The sequence below is a fragment of the Chenopodium album genome, chromosome 23, assembly GCF_948465745.1.
Source record: "Chenopodium album chromosome 23, dcCheAlbu1.1, whole genome shotgun sequence".
Classification (NCBI taxonomy): Eukaryota; Viridiplantae; Streptophyta; class Magnoliopsida; order Caryophyllales; family Amaranthaceae; genus Chenopodium; species Chenopodium album.
Window position 1 is genome coordinate 22,258,243 of NC_137856.1, and position 18,801 is coordinate 22,277,043.

General features: G+C 32.9%; 1 pseudogene; it reads left to right on the plus strand.

Annotated features, from left to right (window-relative positions):
• Positions 1 to 1,001: 1,001 nt before the first annotated feature.
• LOC145607137 (uncharacterized) lies at positions 1,002 to 3,518 on the plus strand (annotated as a pseudogene).
• Positions 3,519 to 18,801: the final 15,283 nt, after the last annotated feature.

An 18,801-nucleotide genomic window follows, 5' to 3' on the forward strand; every position in this document is an offset into this window, starting at 1 on the left:
AACGAGAGAAAGACATGGCAGAATATGGAAAACGGCAGAATGCTTTCCCACTTGTACTTTTGTTTCTTAAATTGTTCACTCTATGTCAATCACTGGATTTTATAGATCTATACTCCATAGAAGACTACTTTATAATGATGTTATTAACGTTTATTCTTGGAAAGTTATAATGGTGTCATTATATTATTATTAATATTGATTATAACTTATTAGACTTCATTATAATAGAGATATTAATGTATTTTACTGAATTTCTTTATGCAGAAGATTATGATCCTTGTGAAGATTTATGGAAAAAGAGAGAGAAACTTTCTTAATATTAAGGTAAAGATGGGACCTTTCAAAAAAAAAAAAAAAAAAAAAGGTAAAGTTGGGAACAAAATAAACAGATGTTCTATACAAGTTATTGGATTAGATAAAGAATGTCATGAGTGAAGATGCTTTTAAATTCCTGTTCTTACAGTGTCCACTTAAGTATGTAGCTCATATGTAGCTGATTCATTGCTCAAGAAAAGCTTAGTCAGCACAGTAACATAATATAAACCATACCGATTGCCAATAGAGAAAATTTTCAAAAGGGGAATATTGTCTCATTGTGATGATGACCAATTTGGAAGGATAGAACCGAAGTATTTAGCATTATGCTGATGCAGTATGCCAGTATGTTTTCAATGTTGTCCAGGGGTTGGTACTATAGATTAAGGCCCCGTTTCTTTCAACTGAATGGATCATAACTGAACTAAATGGTTCTGAACTAATCTGAACTAAACAGAATAGTTCTGAACTGAACTGAATGGAATGACTTATAAGTTGAAAGAAACAGGGCCTAACTCCCAGTTTATCTGATGGGTATGAATGTATGATACTATGAGTTTCCCATGCCTTTTGTCATTCTTGAATCGTTTTGCTCTCGTAAACCTTTGTGGTTGGTGAATTCAGACAATGGAAGGTTTCCATATGTGAGATAGTCTATGAACATGTGCGTAGCCATCTTTAGAACGATGTGCAATGCATTTGTTAGCTATTCAGTGCCATTACTGTCCCCTAGAAGATAGACTTGGTTCATTGTCTGTTATTCTAATTTTAATTGAGTGATACACTTTGCTGTCATGCACTAATGTCAAATATCAAAATTATAGACCTGGTAGATATCTATTCTATATGCAGGTCAACACGTGTTCAATATTTATTGGGCATGGAAATGTGACTTCATGCATATCATGCGCTGCTGATTCCATAGGCATAGAAATTCCAGCTTTTGAACTCTAAAAGTATGATCCCTATGATTGGATAAAGCGAACTCAGGTTGAATATCTGCTACTTGCTATTACTACTTTTATATTTTGCATTTAATTCATGTTGTTCCTATCATTATGCTTTTATTTTGTAAGAAGTGTGTTTCTGATTGTAAGGTGTCAATGCATATACCATACTGCACCAAACTTTTCACTTGCCTGTATATTTGCACTCTGGATTTGACTAATGTAGCCTTTTCCCCATTCTTCTTATAAAAACCTATAATGTCTTAGCTACTAATGTATATCTTTAACACTTTCTTCAGGAATCATTTGATCTAGTGGAAGTAAAGGCCTCTGCTTTGTGCCAGAGTGGAAAACTGCTCCTGTATGACCATCAGTGTCTTAGTTTTCTGATTCTTTCAGAGAATATGATGTAGTTTGTTTGACTTATTGTTGTATTTTTTTTTATTTATTTTTTTTCAGTTTTTATCATTTCTTTTATGTCTATTTTCTTCTGCCTTGCTGGAGGATGCACAGGCGACAAATATTATTTTAAATCCTGGTTTAGCTTTTGGAACTGGAGAGCATGCTACAACCAAGATGTGTTTGCTGTTGCTACATCAAACTGCAACAGGAGGTGAACATTTCCTGGACTACGGCAGAGGGTCTGGAAATCTCTCAATTGCAGCTTTGAAGGTACACTATACATAAAAGGAAATCCATATTGTTTGGAATCTTTATATCTTTTTTTAATTTTAAAACATATTATTTGGAATATTCCGTGTAGTTTTAGACACTCCATTCTGTAAGATATAGCCTTTTCATTTTAGTGAAGATGGACTAAAGTTTCTTTCCACTGTGTATCCAGTTCACTCGTATTGATTATTGTTTCTCGTAAGAGGGGTTAATGGTACATCATGGCATGTGTAGGAAAACCTTTTTATTTTTCTCAGAACTCTCGTGAGAACAGATTGTTTGGATCTAAATCCTTTGGCTGACACGAACTGCTAACTGTTTTTTGTAGTTGAACCACTTTTTGTAGCTCCTTATATCCAAAAGTTTGCTCTTAATTTTAGGTAATTTTGTTTTTTTTTTTTTTTTGATTAGCCAAATTTTAGGTAATTTTTCTAAAAAGGGATCTGCACAATTAAGAAAGAATATTGAGTACAAGGCTAGGTATAAACACTTAATAGTGAATGGAAAGCGGAACTAACGATTGATTCCTTCCATTTGACTCTTAGCATATGCTAATTGTACTCATAAGTTTATTTCATTGACAAGCTTGACATTATATTTTTGGGAAGAGAGTGTTGGGAAACCTTGATGTTCTGCCCTTATACCTTCTCAAAATGATTGAAATGTATGCCCTACCTTTTCTGATTGACTATACTGATCTAGTGATCTTGTTAAATCATAATGGCTCTTGTTTTATAAACATAATTTTGTCAAATGTAGTTAGGTGCAACTTTGTCAGTTGGGGTTGATATTGATCCTCAAGCAATAACAGCCACACATCAGACTGCTGAACTGAACAATATAGAATCTCAGAAATTGATGCTGTATTTAGTACCCTCAAAAGACAATACTTCTTGTCTGGAAGAAAAAGTGCAGGAAAATATGCATGCTATGGAGCTTGCTGCAGATCAAAATGTCATAGAGACAGATAAATACGACAATCATTAAGGGGCAGCCCGGTGTACATTGGTGTCCTCGCTAGGCCAGGGTCCGGGGAAGGGTCCCACCACAAGGTTGTATAGGGGGCAAGCCTTCCCTTGTCAAATACGACAGTCATTGCGAACATTTTATTAAATCTGCTTTTGTCTTTGGTGGATGAAATTGTTTCATGTGCTAAAGTAGGAGCAACAGTTGGCCTCTCTGGTGTATTACATGGCCAGGTAGTTGACTTCCATCAAATTTATTATATCATGATTCCTGAACACAAACTTACTCTGAAGAACATAAGATGTGACCCACTATATTGCACAAAAACAATAATGTTGACCCAGTGTGGATCAAGTCTAAAAAGACTTGCAGGAAAGTTAAGTTATTATGGAGAGAAATTGAGAATACAAAACACACTAATTTTTAGTACTTTTATATGCCCGTGACGCTGTTATTAACTACAACTAGACAGTGGTAAGAAACTGAAAAGGTATATATTCTGAGTAACTGTTATTGGTGGTGGTTTTATATGTCGTAGACCGATATTCACAGCATTTGGAAGACATTTCAGTCTCTAAAATGGAAGATTGGGCTTGCATAAAGGGAAGAAAGAAATGAAGTAGCTAGAAAGGGAGATAATGGAACTCTGGAAGACATCGTTTCCATTCATAGTGCTGTAAACAAAAGAAGAAACCGCTAAAAAATGATTAATCCATTTGTTGTATAAGTTTTGCTTGTTAATTGGCAGGGATACTCTTCTGAGTTTTAATATTTTCCAAGTTCTGACACTGAAGGAGTGGACTTATTTTACGGGAACTATCTCTTGTAACCCTGCAATTTTAATATTTTTTTATTTAATTATCAACATTGTTGTATTTTTGCAGGGATATAAAATGGTGTTGTTAAAGTTGGAAGGAGTTGCTAATGAACAAGCATCAGAACAAGAAGCAGATAATTAAAGCTGCTGAAGGTACGTAGCTGAAATGCACACGTTTGTTTTATTTCTTTTTAGTTTACATCTGCTTCATAGTTTTACATTTGTTCAATTCATATAAGCGGGTTGTCACAACGCAGATCGCCCGTGCGACGCCTGAATCTACGAGGCTTAGATCCAGGCCAGCCTACCCCATATGCGCAACAAGCTTGAAAACAAGGAATAAGACACGCAATGAAATTAACCTGCACCAACACATATGCATGAGTATCGGACCAACCAGATATGGGAGTTGCCTCATATGGGACACGCTGTGCCATAGCGCCTGGGAAACTGTTCGCACGTGATAAGCTCCCCCACCTAAGCTGCAAACGCCCTCGTGTGGTGCTCACGAGCATGCTGCTAGAATAGGCAATGGCCGAGCTAATAAGTCATCCTCGAGTTATGGCAGCACAAGAAGAGTAAGAGGAAGTATCGAGAGCAAAACATGATCGAGTAAGCGTGGAGGATTTAAAGAACATGAACTACCTAAAAGTAGTGATCAAGGAGATGCTAAGTCTACATCCCCACTTTCAATGTTGCTCTTTCGCGAATCATCTTAGCTTGCACGTACTTTAAGAAAGAGATTTAAAAGTATAAAACAATAAATTAATCAATATGGTTTAAATACAAGAATGTGATTATAAGTTGTTGATTGTTATAGATAAGACTAATTAGACCAGGTTATTGGGTGGGTCGGGTCAGGGTTGGGAGCGGGTTGGGTCATAAGAGAGTCACTTTATAGCAGATCGATAACGGGTCGGGCCAAATGGGTGACGCTCCGATAGTAGGACAATATTTGGCTACACGGTAAACGAACAAGAAAAATAAAAAACACAATGAGTACAAATAGTATCAGATTCCCTTTGATATCCTTGCTTACTTTCAGGCATTATAAATGAATAAGAATTTGTACAGGTAATTTTTTTTTTACAAAGTACATTTTATTTTTCAAAATTATTGGGTATCTTTCTTGACCCAATAATGACCCTGTCTATTAATGACTCTATCCAATAAAGCCCTATCTAATTAAAACTCTATAAAATTGACCATGATCCTTTTATCATTGGACTATCTTGTCTAATAAACTAGGTCTAGGACTAATGGAGATAATAGATTTCATTTGGAGGAAAATATAATTTGAGAGCAAATAAGCATCTATGGAGCTAAAAAGTATGTGAGATAGGGAGGGAATTAATCCTTTTAATATGTGCCATTGACATATCTTTAAACTTTATTGCTTATTATATTGCTCTTTTTAGTTGTTACCCTTCAATATCTGAATATAGTTAGGCTTTGGAAGAAACTTATCCTATCTTGAGTGATAAATGCATAGTTATGACTCATATTTTCAGTGAAGTACCAAGTGAACATGGTCAGGATATAATGACACTTCCCTTTTATTATTATTCAATAACGAGAATCAACGTCTTCTTAGATTTCTCATGAACTTTATATATTGAAAAATATCTTACCTCTTTTACCTTTGTAAAATTGTATCATGATAATTTCTCTTATTCATGTCTGACGATATTTCAATTTTTACTTAGAAAATGTTCTGTAAAAGCTGCAGCATGATACTTGAGGATACTAATAGTTTCTCCGGAGGCACATCAACTTTGTTGTTCCTTGGGTTTGTATAAATCAAAATGTATATATATTACTAAAATCATATGAAGTTGATTATTGTGAAAAGTGTTTAATAATAAAGATGTTTTGTGTATAATTTTGTAAATCATTTTCATATAAGATATTCATTAAAAAAAAAAAATTGTACATAGTGTAATCTAATATTGCTATGGTTCTCAAAAAATATTAAACATGAATTTGATTTTTTTTTTCCCTAGCCTATACTACTAAGTTTGACAATTTAAGTTAAATATTTGCAGATTTTGTTAAAATAAAAAACTCTGGTTAAAAGACAAATATTAATTATCCAAACAAAGGCAATAATAATTCTTAAAATCATTAGTATATGATGAGTTTCTAACAAAACATGTTAATGTGTTCAAAGCAATAAACATCAATATTTCTATGGAATAATGGTTATACGTACATGAGCAATAAAAATATTAATAGTGCAGAAAAATTTAAAGCTTTAAAATGAAATTGCATAATAGTAGTTACATAGACTTTTTTTTGGAAAATTTTACAATGGTCATTTAAAAAATGACCATCACTACAAAAAATGTGAGCCACAAAAAATATATTTAGTTTAGCTTTTCTTTTATTGAAAATACATTTAAATAAAAATTTTAGTTTTTTTTTTTTTTTTTTTTTTTTTTTTTTTTTTTTTTTTTTTTTTTTTGTAATTTCAATAAATAATTATACTTTTATTTATATATTTTTATAAACCCAATTATTATTTTACTAATATATGTTTTCGAGGTTGTTTGCCTAGTTACAAGAGGGTAAAAAAAATTTATCATCTTCAAAATCTAATCCTTTTCAACCTCATTTCACCTTCAAACATTGGACATCTTCAACCTTTGGTCACCTTCAATTCATCAACCTTCCATCTTGATCCGCAAAACCACCTACTAATTAATTAATTACCATGGATAGTCGAATACAAATGCTTTAAGATTATTAACATATTAGAACACTTTTTTTTTTTGCTATTGTTATCATCAAACTTCCATTGCTATTACATTTAAAACATGTTCTATTAGTTACATTAAAGATTAATTGAAGTAAAGTATTATCGATGTTTCATTGAAGGTATTCCATTAATGTTTGGTAGAAGCTTTCATTAGTTTTGCTTTAAACAAAAATTCCTTTTAAGATGGATTTTTAGCTGCAGTTATGCATATAAAAAAGATTGCTTAAATCTATAAGGCAAGATTATTTCGGTTGATATTTAGTTTCCTATTTAGATGGTTTTTTAGCCAAAATTTTGGATTTCAAAAAGATTTTTTTTTTCAAGCTAAGATTTTTTACGTTATTAGAGATGCCGTACGTTTTTGTTTTTTCAATTCTTCTTTTCTTTTGTGGTTAAATAATCAAACTAGTTTTTATTTATCAATAGTAAATTTTTTTTTTTATGATAATTTCGGCTTGGTTTATAACAAATGGTTCAATTTTATATGTTAATAAATCTATTGATGAATGAGTTTCATGAATTAACTAATTCAAGGTCGTTATTGGAAAGTAAAATTAAAGGTTTGAGTTTTTCTATTAATAATTTGAATGCTTCAAACAAAAACAATGGAGGCCTTGAATGCTTCAACCCATTGTCAACGGAGAATTCGAATACCGAACATAAGTGCTACACTAATTTAGAATGGCTATGATAATACATCAACGAAGGATCGCGAATTGAATTGTGTGATTATAATTTACATGTAATTAGACTAGGCCGAATCTAAAGAACATGTTATCTAGTCTTCAATGGAGGATGGACTTAAAATTTTTCCACTATTTCAATGTTTTCATGTAGTTAAAATATAACGTTATATTGGTGGAATATTGACAATTGTATGTTTTTTTTTTTTTTTTTTTTTTGAGTCAAAATAAAGATATTATCTCTCCTTTTTCCCAAAACAAACAAGCATTAATACAATTACTAACATGAAAGGCTAGGATTCTTCCAACATAATCTAACAGTCTTGATTTAATCTAAATTTTTTAAATCATCAAATTATGAAAATTAGAAAATTAAGATTAGCTTAATATATTTTCAATATTTAAAACATATAAAATAAATGTATTTTTTGTAGCTCATTCAATTCTACTGGTGGTCATTTTTTGGATGACCGATGTAAAGTTCCCCTTCTTATTTTAGACGGAAAGGTACAGAGGTGCATGAGTCGAAGCTCCCCACTTGAGCTAGCCCAAAATCTAAATAGTTACATAGGATGTTAGTCAGTACTAGGACATGGATGCTTATATAGAAGTTTTTAGATGCTTATTAAACGTGAGTCATATTAATTATTGACTGGTCCTATTTCTATTGTTATAATGGTCTCTCCTTTCCCATACCATGGCACTTTAAGTGAAGGAAATCTTTAGTAAGACCTTCAGGCTTCTCTATATCAATAATGGTCAAATCTTCAGACTTATGTTCCTTTCTAATGACAAAATGGGTTATCGTCACAAATATTAGTAAATATTCTTTTCGTTACAATTGTTTACCCTATCACTAGGTAGCTGTTAGGCTGGTTTTTCAAATTATTTCACGAAAATTGGGGCTTTTTAAAGGCACTGCCTTTTCAATTATTCCTCATAGCTAACAAACCATATTATATAATAGTTTAAGGAATAATTGATAACATAAATCTCAAGTTGGAATCATCTTCAATTTTTGAATTATTTTTGAATAATGTCTGTTTGAGAACCTTCAATTCACAAGTTGGCCATACCTAAAGTAGTCGCTTTTATATAGGATACGAGTTCTTTATGTGTTTGAACTCCTTCATGTAAATCTGGTTACCATTGAAGGTGATTTATTGAACACTATCAATAACACTTACCTAGAAGGTGATTATGGTGTATAAAGAGTTCCCACTAGGGTGAATGGAAAGATTAGAGTTCTTGTCAGCCAAGCTACTATACATCTCAATGTTACTACCAAACCTTGGCTTCCCCTTAAATTTTCTTCGACTTACTTTCTGCCTCTATTTCTCCTAAATGGGCTGACTCCGTACCATCGATGCATTGATTTGCTTTTTTTTTTTTTCAGAATCTTGTATTCTTTATGTTAGGCATCTTTAATCGACTGTTTTACATAATTCAGACGTGTATGTATTAGTAGGGCAAGTTCCAGATGACATTTGTGAGATTGATCGGCTAACTTTGACTGCCAGGGAAGATGTATGCTGATTACATGTTTTGATGAAATTTTGAGATTGTTATCGTAGATTACTTTTGTTGATTGTGCCTCAATACACAAATGACATTGTTGTTAATTAGTCACATTGATGTCCGAAACATTTATGTAATATTAGATATTTAGATTGGTATGTTAAGTGACACATAATAGTGAAAATCATTCTTAGCAAAAATAAATTTAAGTTAAAAAATACTTAACGGCACGCAGTCCGTATTTAGATTTACAAAAATACAAAACGGAACGCAATCCGTATTTACTATGCTAGTGGGGCCCCACTAGTTGCCATTTTGTAAAACCTGCATTAGAATATCTATTCCATTCATCCATTCACTAACGTGAATGCCCCATACATTTCACAAATAATTCAAGCAACAATTCGAAACAAGCGCAAGACTAGTTACAAACTTAGGTGGTTAATCCAATTAACGCACCTAATTAAAACTAGTCAAAGTTGTTAACCGATTATGTGATTAAACGCAATAAATGATGTATGTGGACCAATGGGTTCAAATACTAGGTAGAGTTGGGCTACTTCATAACTTTTACTAATGATTCAAGTATATATGGTGATATTTATATGATAAAGTATTAGTTGAAATTGTTTGAAATGTTTAAAAATTTTAGAATGGTAAGTAGAGAATTAATTTGACAAGAAAATAAAGGCAATGCAATATGATTGTAGTTGTGGATATTTGAGTCTAAGTCTTGATACTCATTAAAAGATTGTAAAATTTTTCACAATTGACTCTGGAACCGCTTCCCATTTGATGAGAATGGCAAGCGGTTTTGGCAAAACCGCTTGCCATTCTCATCAAAAGGCAAGCGGTTCTGAACTGCTTGCCATTTGAATGACCATTGGCAAGCCCCCCATTAGGGAGTGGTTCAAAATCGCTTGCCATTGGGGGGTTTGAACCGCTTGCCAATTTGTTTTTTGTACTAGTGTAACATTTCATAGGTTGCTATGATCTCATGTAGCTAGGTTTAGTATAACAAGAGAACTATCACAGAAATTAATAGATTCATGTTGATGGAAGGTTCTGAGATATTGATCTTAGAATTCAAAGGACACGTTATCTACAAAAGTTTTGACAAGTCAAACTCTGAGAAATGACATGTCATGAATTTCGAGCTGAATTCTGTGTTTGAAGATCAAGTACGAGACTTGGTTTATTTGTTTTATGTGGTAAAACCTATTGATGACAAATATTGTTTCAAGTTTAAAACAGGCATAGATGGAAACTTCTACGTTTTCAAAGCAAGACTGGTTTCAGAATTCGATCCAAGGAAATTAATAGTATTGACTATGATGAAACCGTTTCACCAGTCTCAGTGCTTAATAAGTTCATTCGGATACTTCTTGTACTTACTACCTTCAATATTTATGAAATATGGAAGTTGATCATCAATATAGCTTTCTTGAATTGGTTCTTGAAAGAGGTTGTGACACAACAAGAGATTTTGATCACCAGTGGATCCTAAGGAGGTATGCAAGCTTTAAAAGTTCATTTATGAAATGTACTGGAGTAAGCATGTTGGAGTTTGAATCCTCGATTTTATGAGACAATCAAATAGTTTGATTTTCTCAGAAATGAAGAGGAAGTTAATTTACCAAAATTATAGTGGGAGCAACATAGTATTCTTGGTCTTGTATGTAGATGACATACTCCTCATAAGAAAATGTTATCCACACGCTTGAATCAGTAAAGTATGGTTAACTTATTGTTTCTTTATGAAAGACCTTAGACTACCAAAGTACATTTGGGAATCAAGATCTATAGAGATTGAACTAGATAATTTAACATATTCGAGCATCTTATATTGTTAAGATTCTTACTAAGTTTGATATGGAAAAATCTTTGAGATATTTCCATCCCATATGATGTGACACGCTAATAAGATTCAGCGTTTATTAACGCTTGATGAGCTAATGATGCGTGTCCACACTGCATAAACAAAGCAAAGCAATGAAAATACAAGAGATTTTGATTAAAAGATGGGTTTTTCAAAGGTTTCTTGAAGGTTTTATGAAGAACAAACAATTTGGAGAGTTTCGAACTTAGTGAATGATTGATGATTGTTTGACATTTGTAGGTTAAATAAACTAGAAATTAACTCTCAATATGGAATATCCAATATGGAAAGGGTCTTAACAAGTAATGGGACTAACCGCAAAGGTTTGATAGTGGGTGCTAAAGCTTCGGACAAACCAGAAATAGAAGCACAAGATTACTTGGACAAACCAAAGCAGATTTCAGTTTCTGGTTTGTCCAAGTAGCCTTGTGCTTTGGTTTGTTCAAGTAATCTCAAATGGTGATTGCTTTGTAGTTCTTGAATGGCTTCTATTGTAAGCAAACTCGGCATGTGCAAGTTTAATGTCCCAATCCTTTTGAGTTTTTCTTACTAAACCCCTCAACAAGCATCCTAGAGTTCGATTTGTGACCTCATTTTGGCCATCAGTTTGTGGATGAAGTGATGTAGAAAACAACAACGTAGTTCCAATCAATTTCCAAAAAGTCCTCCAAAAGTGACTAAAGAATTTAGAATCCCTATCACTCACAATACTTCTAGGAATTCCATGTAACTTAACAACATGTTGAAAATATAAATCACCAACATGAGTTGCATCATCAGTTTTATGACAAGAATAAAATTTGTCATCTTAGAAAATCTATCAACAACCACCATAAAAGCATCATTACCCTTTTTCGTTCTAGGCAACCCCACAACAAAATCCATACTAACACTCTCCCAAGGCATGTTTGGGGACATTGGGGTAGGCAATGGAGTATACATACCTTAATGAAAGTGTTTTTGGCCTTTTGACAAGTTGCACATTGTTCAACAATTGTGTGTATGTCTCTCATCATCCTTGGCCAATAGAATTTCTCTTGAAGCATGTCAAGTGTCTTTTGTACGCCAAAGTGGCTAGAAATACCACCACCATGTGCCTTTCTAATCAAAAGCTCTCTTACTCCACAGTACACTTAGGAATGCAAAGTCTATTGCCTTTGAAAAAAAATCCATATTGTTTTGTGTATTCATCTTTTGGCTCCTAATAAGCCCCTTTGAAGTCATCATCATTAGCATAATACTCTTTAAGAATGTCAAACCCAAGTACCTTGAACTCCATAGAAGCTAGCAAATAACTTCTTCTAGAAAGTGCATTGACTACCACATTCCTGATTCCTTCTTTATACTTGGAATTGAAAGTGAAAGAAAGTGACTGATTGTAGGAACTCCACCCACTTAGCATGTTTATAATTGAGTTTTTGTTGTTCATTAATGAACTTCAAAGCCTCATGGCCCAAATGTAGCACAAAAGGTTTAGGCATCAAGTAATGTGACCAATGATCCAATGCTCTCACAATTTCATAAAATTCGCTATCATAGTTTGAATAATTGAGCTTAGCACCACTTAGCTTCTCACTATTATGGGCTATGGGTCGTTTCTCCTGTACTAAAACAACCCCTATACCCACATCACTTGCATCACACTCAACTTCAAACACTATGGTAAAATCTGGAAGAGCTAGAATTGGAGCATTGCAGATTTGATTTTTAATGTTATCAAAAGCAGCTTGACACTAAGGAGACCAAATAAATCCGTTCCCCTTCTTCATAAGCTCAGTTATAGGTGCCATTAATGTATCAAAACCCTTAATGAAACGCCTATAGAAACTAGCAAGTCCATTGAAACTCCTTACTTCATGAATTATCTTAGGAACAAGCCAAAATGAAATAGCTTGCACCTTTGATGAATCCTCATTGGAAACTATATAACCAAGAAAAGTAACACTAGGAACCATAAAACTACACTTTTCAAGTTTTCCATATAATTTAACCTCCCTTAACTTCTCAAATAATAATCTCAAATGATATCAATGCTCGTCTTTAGACTTATTATAAACAAGAATATCATCCATGTAAACAACAATAAAATTATTAAGGAAAGGTCTTAATACCTCATTCATGATCCTCATGAAGGAACTAGGAGCATTGCATATCCCAAATGGCATCACCAACCACTCATAGAGCCCTTGCTTAGTCTTGAAAGATGTTTTCCACTCATCACCTTCTCGAATTTTCATTTGATGATAACCACTTCTAAGATCAATTTTTGAGAAGATTTGAGAACCATTAAGTTCATCAAGCATGTCTTCAAGCCTTGGCATTGGAAATCTATATTTGAGGGTGATGTTGTTAACCGCTCTAATATCAATGCACATTCTCCAAGTGCCATCTTTCTTGGGCATAACAAAGCAGGTACGGCCATAGCACTCATTTATTCTCTCACATAACCTTTGTCCATCAACTATTGAATTTGCCTTTGAAGCTCTAATGATTCTTTTGGATTGCACCTATAAGCTCGTTTATTTGGAAATGTAGAACCAGGAACAAGATCAATAGAATGCTCAATACCCCGTAGAGGTGGTAAACCATTAGGAAATTCATTAGGAAAAACATCTTCAAACTGTTCAAGCAACAACTTCAAATTTTCATCACTAACTTCCTTAGCTTCAACAAAACCACATTTCCTAAACAAGTGAAAACCGATTTCTAGGATTTGATGATTTTATGTGAAGATTAAAACCGATTTTTGTAGCAACAATGATAGTTTGAAGGATATGGAGATTGAATATTGAATTCAATCAACTAGTTGGTGGATGATGGGGTGGATGGAAGGATTTAAATAGCACAACACGGGTCGATTATCAAAGGTGGAGGATGGACAACTAATTAGGAAAAAGAAGAACACTTAGTTCATTCTCTCAAAGAAGCGTTATTTTCATATCAACTCAACACACACGTTATTATTGATATTAAGGGATTTAAATACCTTAAAGTGTACAACAATTATGCTTAGAAAGATAAGCTTCTAGGGTATACTAATTAAGAATCCGAATTGCTAACAAATCCTAGCCAAACGTGCGAAATAATCAACAAATCAAATAAAGAATAAAATCTATCCTAAGCTACTCTAACTAATCATACTTGAGGACCATGTAAAATTAGTTTACAATAGTTATTATTATCTAACTGGATTAATGCTAACAAGGGCCTAAAATAAAACTATTATTGAAGATCACTTAAATTAACCCTAAACCTATTTAAGCTATGTTGGTTGAATATTAATGCACAAATAAAACTATTATTAAAGATCACTTAAATTGAAGTCATATTAGCCTAACCCAAATTATTAATTATCTTATTAGGCGTGATTTCAAGTACAAATTCCCTTTAATTCTGCAGAAAAGGCGTGATCAAGCAATGACAATAACAATATAGTATCAAGCAACATAATAATAACACAACAATCATCATCATAATAATAATCTCAATAAAGCTTAGTAATAGTAGCAAGACCCTAGGCATGATACTAACAAGATTAATAACAAATCCTAGCATGTTGCTAAATAAAAAAATCAAAGCTTTATCCCTAACATGATACTAACATTATAGAAGAAAGAACAGGAAGCACCCTAAACATGATACTAGAAAGCATAAAAAAACATCCTAACATGATACTATGAATTAAGAAAATAATCTTAACAAAATTCCTATATCAAAAGAATAATTAAGTAATCAAATTACTTACTTTGTTGCCTAGTATTTCTTTCTAATAACAAAATACACACGTTAGTAAACTTCAATAAAATATTAAACAATAAATCTAATCAAAGAATTGAAATAGGATTTGGGACCCAAACCCTAAGAAATTAGCAACCTTTAATGTCTAGGGCAAAGGCACCTTTGAACTTGGCTAGGTGTGTATAGAACATGTGAATGCGGAATTGTGTATTTTGAAAAGGCTAGCATTAGAAAAATAATACGGAGAGAATAAGCTTTAGCTTAGAGAGAGAAGAGAGAGATGGTTATTATTGGTGGATGCTTTGAAAACGGGGATTAAGGACCCTATTTATAGAAAAAAAAATAGTCCGGAAAACGATAGAAAATAGTTAGAATTCGAATCAGAATAAAATTGGTTGAGATCACGCGGCGCGATGAGACAGTTTTTTGCGGATTTTGTTTTTATCATATCTTTTGTTCAGAAGTCCAAATAAGTCATATACTACGTCGTTAGAAAGCTCTTGAAGTCTATTTTCCAACCTAATTATAATCAGATTAAAATCTTTTATAGATAAAAAGATATGGCCAAAATAGTGGAAGGGTGTCAGTTTTGAAGAGTTTCGTATTCCTTTCATATCTTTTTCGTTATATCTCGAATTGATATTATAATATATCATTAGATAGATAATTTCAAGATCTATACAACCATATAAAATTTGGATAAAGATTATGAGGTACGAAAATAATATCTGATCATCTTTGAACATATTTAAATTTGAATAGAATTAGGACTTAAAAAAGGAAAGTTTTTATTCAATATCAAATTCTTTAATCTTATCTTTTCAAAAAGGATAATTAAGATTTTTTTTATACTTATAGAAGCTTCTAATAAATCCTAATTAGTTTAGGAATGGGATTAAACCTTTGGACCCTGTACATGATCATTGGGTTATAGGTAAAATCCGGTTTGGGCCCAGTTTAATATTTTGGCCATAACTTCCTCATTATTCATCGGAAATGGGGCTTATAGTATATCGTTGAAAAGATATTTTCAAGCTTCATCCAAATACACAATTATTGGACCCATATCATGGACCAAACTGAATTGGACTGGACATTTTCATAAAAAAAGAGTACATTTTTCGAAAATTGAATGAAGGATATTTTATTAAAAATAACCGCATCACTAGACTTTTCACACTTTCACTTCGTTCGATAATCAATGACGTGAAAGATATTCATCACTGGGTTTGGTTTTCGGGGAGACACAATTAGGTGTCTACAATTACACTTTTATGAATAGTGTTGAGATGGTTATGAGACTGTTCTCTTCAACTTAATTTCAACTCAAATCAGTTCAGCTCCAATCAGTTTAGTTCATTTCAGCTCTTAATTTCCTTCTCTCATGAACAATTCATTTCAATAAAGTTTAGTTCCAATCAGTTTAGTTTAGTTCAGCTCAGTTCAGTAAATCAGAAAAGGCCCTATTCCCCTAAAATGTTTATTTACATATTCAAAAAGTATGAAAAAACGTTTTTTTTTTAATAAGGTTAATTAGACCATTATGCATTTTAAAATATTCATTTTATATTTACCTTTTAAAAGCTTTGAGATAACTTTCATGAATTGTGTTTGGATAATTATACTCTCTAAAAATGTTTATTTACATATTTGCCCTCATTAATGTTAATTTTTTTCTTTTTTTTTTTAAATCTTTAAGAATAGCGTGTTGACATTTTGACCCCTAAAAAAATTGTTTACGTATTTTCCCTCATTAACGCTATTAACAACTAAAGTTGTAACATAAGGCCAAAACGAAAGAACTTCCCAGTTATGGCTAGCTATGACGCGCCCTAGGTAAATACAAAATAGGCTAAATTGGTTTCATTAATCCCAATTTTGGGCCATTTACTATTAATAATCCTAACTTACGATTATCTTTTAGTAATCCCAACTTTAGGGGGGCATTTTCTTTGAACGTCAAATGACCGATGACTCGATTAAAAGACAACTTTTTTTATTTCATTTTATTTTCAAATGCCATGTGTCTAATTTTAATTAGTTAATTTCTTTTAAAAAAAAAACTAAAAACAAAACTAAAAAATTAATTTTTTTTTTTGAAACCACTAACAACCCCCCACCTAAACACTCAACCCTCAACCCTCCTCTTCCCTCCGCTGGGAAACATTCTTCCCCCGCCCTCGGAAAATGCCGACCATCCCTTTCGCCACCCCGTGAAACACCCCGCTCCCTTAATTGCCCCATCATGTAAAATGAGCCACCATCGTAGGAGGTGGATGGTGTGAGTCGAAATTTTGAAGGGGGTGGTTGGTTAGGGTTAGATTTTCGAAGGGGGTTGACGATGTGGGTCGAATTAAGGTGGGCGATTTTTGGGCTAGCGTGGCTGGTTTTGGGTGAAAAGGTGGTTGATTTTGGTGGTTTCAATTTAGATGGCAGTTGGTTGGGCAGGTCATCGTTTTTTGGGGGTGGGGGAAGAGCGAGAACATAATGCCCCCCAAATTTGAGATTTTTAAAATTAATCGATAGTTGGGATTAATAAAAATGGCCCAAAGTTGGGATTAATTTTAACACCACCGATTCACTAACTAATAATAAACAAGAATTAAAGGAAAAATAAACGACCTTTAAATAAAATTGTGGAGCATACACTTAAATCAGAGGTATCACTGCCACACTCAACAAACTGTCAAGTGCTAAGGCTTACAAAAATCCCAATAATTACAACCCAATAAATCTAAGTGAGCTATTTATATAGCTTTGCAAACTCGTTATAAAAACACTAATTGAATCATATTTCCTGTAGCTACGATCATCACTTGATTAACCTGTCACAACCTTGACTGCTCATCATTAAGGACAAATTCCAAAATAAATCGTCGCAGGGCCACCATAAGAAAAAGACATGGCCGTAAACACAAGTATCACAACAAAACAACACACATGTCAGCAAAAAGCTGAGTAATCCCATATATCAGACTACAAAGTATAATAAAATAACATTACTAGCTCACTTAAACAATGTAGTTCAAAACTACATCACACATATATACCTCAAGGTAAAAATAACTCTGTACTCTGAAAAATAAACTTTATCAATTCACTCGAATAATAATACGATCTTTTACTCAATTAACTCATCTATCCCATAAGTGTGTCATGCTCTTTGTTTTATACCTAGCCTTGGACATGGGTAATTCGAATAAATAATCAACAAGTATAAAAACTTGAATACTTCCAATAACCTGAAAACACCTTGAACCAGACCACATATGGGTCAAAATTCACTTGTGTATACTTGACGAGACTTGAGCAGTAAGCAAAATTCACATTGGAAGGTGAAAATTAATTGATTAAGATGATCAATATAATATATAGATGATAAGATAATACATCATAAAAGACTCATCAGCATGTTTGGTTTAGAAATCACACGCAAAAGTGAAGGAATGCAATTTGATAGCTTCACGGCTAACGAGTTACGGCTGACGAGGTTTTTTTTTATTTATTTTTTTTATTTTATTTTATTTTTTGGGTAAAATTATATACTTAAATATCATGTAGGTTTTAAGAATATATAAATCTAATAGCTCATAAAAGAGTCTACCTAAAGTTTATAAATTTATAAGATAAATGACATAATTTAGAATATATGAAACTTCTAATTTTTATATTTTATAAAATTACAAAATACACAGGTATTACATTAATATTACCAATTTATCCTAAAAAGTATGAGAGTAGTGTATTTTGTTATCTCCTTAACTATTGTACAAGGAAAGGGGAAGATTTAGATCTGTAGACACCTAAAAATGTATCCCCAAACCAAACCCTCAATTTTTTCTACCTTTCATGTCTGGTTTAAGTATTGAGCTTCGAGTATAGCTGTATAGTACAAATTCCTTGGAGTGCTTAATTAGGGAAGGAATGGTGCAATTAGGAGATTAGATTCAAGGCTTAGAATATGAGAGAGAAATGAGAATGTGTGTTGGTGTCCCGAAACTTGTAAATAAGCCTCGTATTTATAGAAAAAAAATGATGGAATGAGGTACAAAACCCTCAAAACGAGGCGCCGTTGAAGAAAAAGGTACCGTGGCATGGCAATGTGCGCCATGGCATTGTACAAGATGTCGTGTCACGTACCCTCACGGTGACGCTACTGTAGCACGATTCCAAATTCTATCATTTTGGGAAAAGAAAGTGCGTTAAGAAAAGAATCTGGAAAATCTTGGTGCGGTGGCACGACATTTAGTACTGTGGCACTGTACTTCGTACCGTTGTACGTTATTTTCCTGTTTTTACGAGCTTTTAAAACTATCACAGCTTTTGGTCCGTAGCTTGGAATAAGGCATATCTATAAATAACTTAAAACAACAACCGCTGACATCATCACTTTTTAAAATTGTACACATGACAAGCTGTTGTTAAAATTTTTCCCGCCTAAATCAATTACTGACACCATATTCTTATTTATTTTTTTACCTTAAATTATAACAATATTTTTGTAAGGC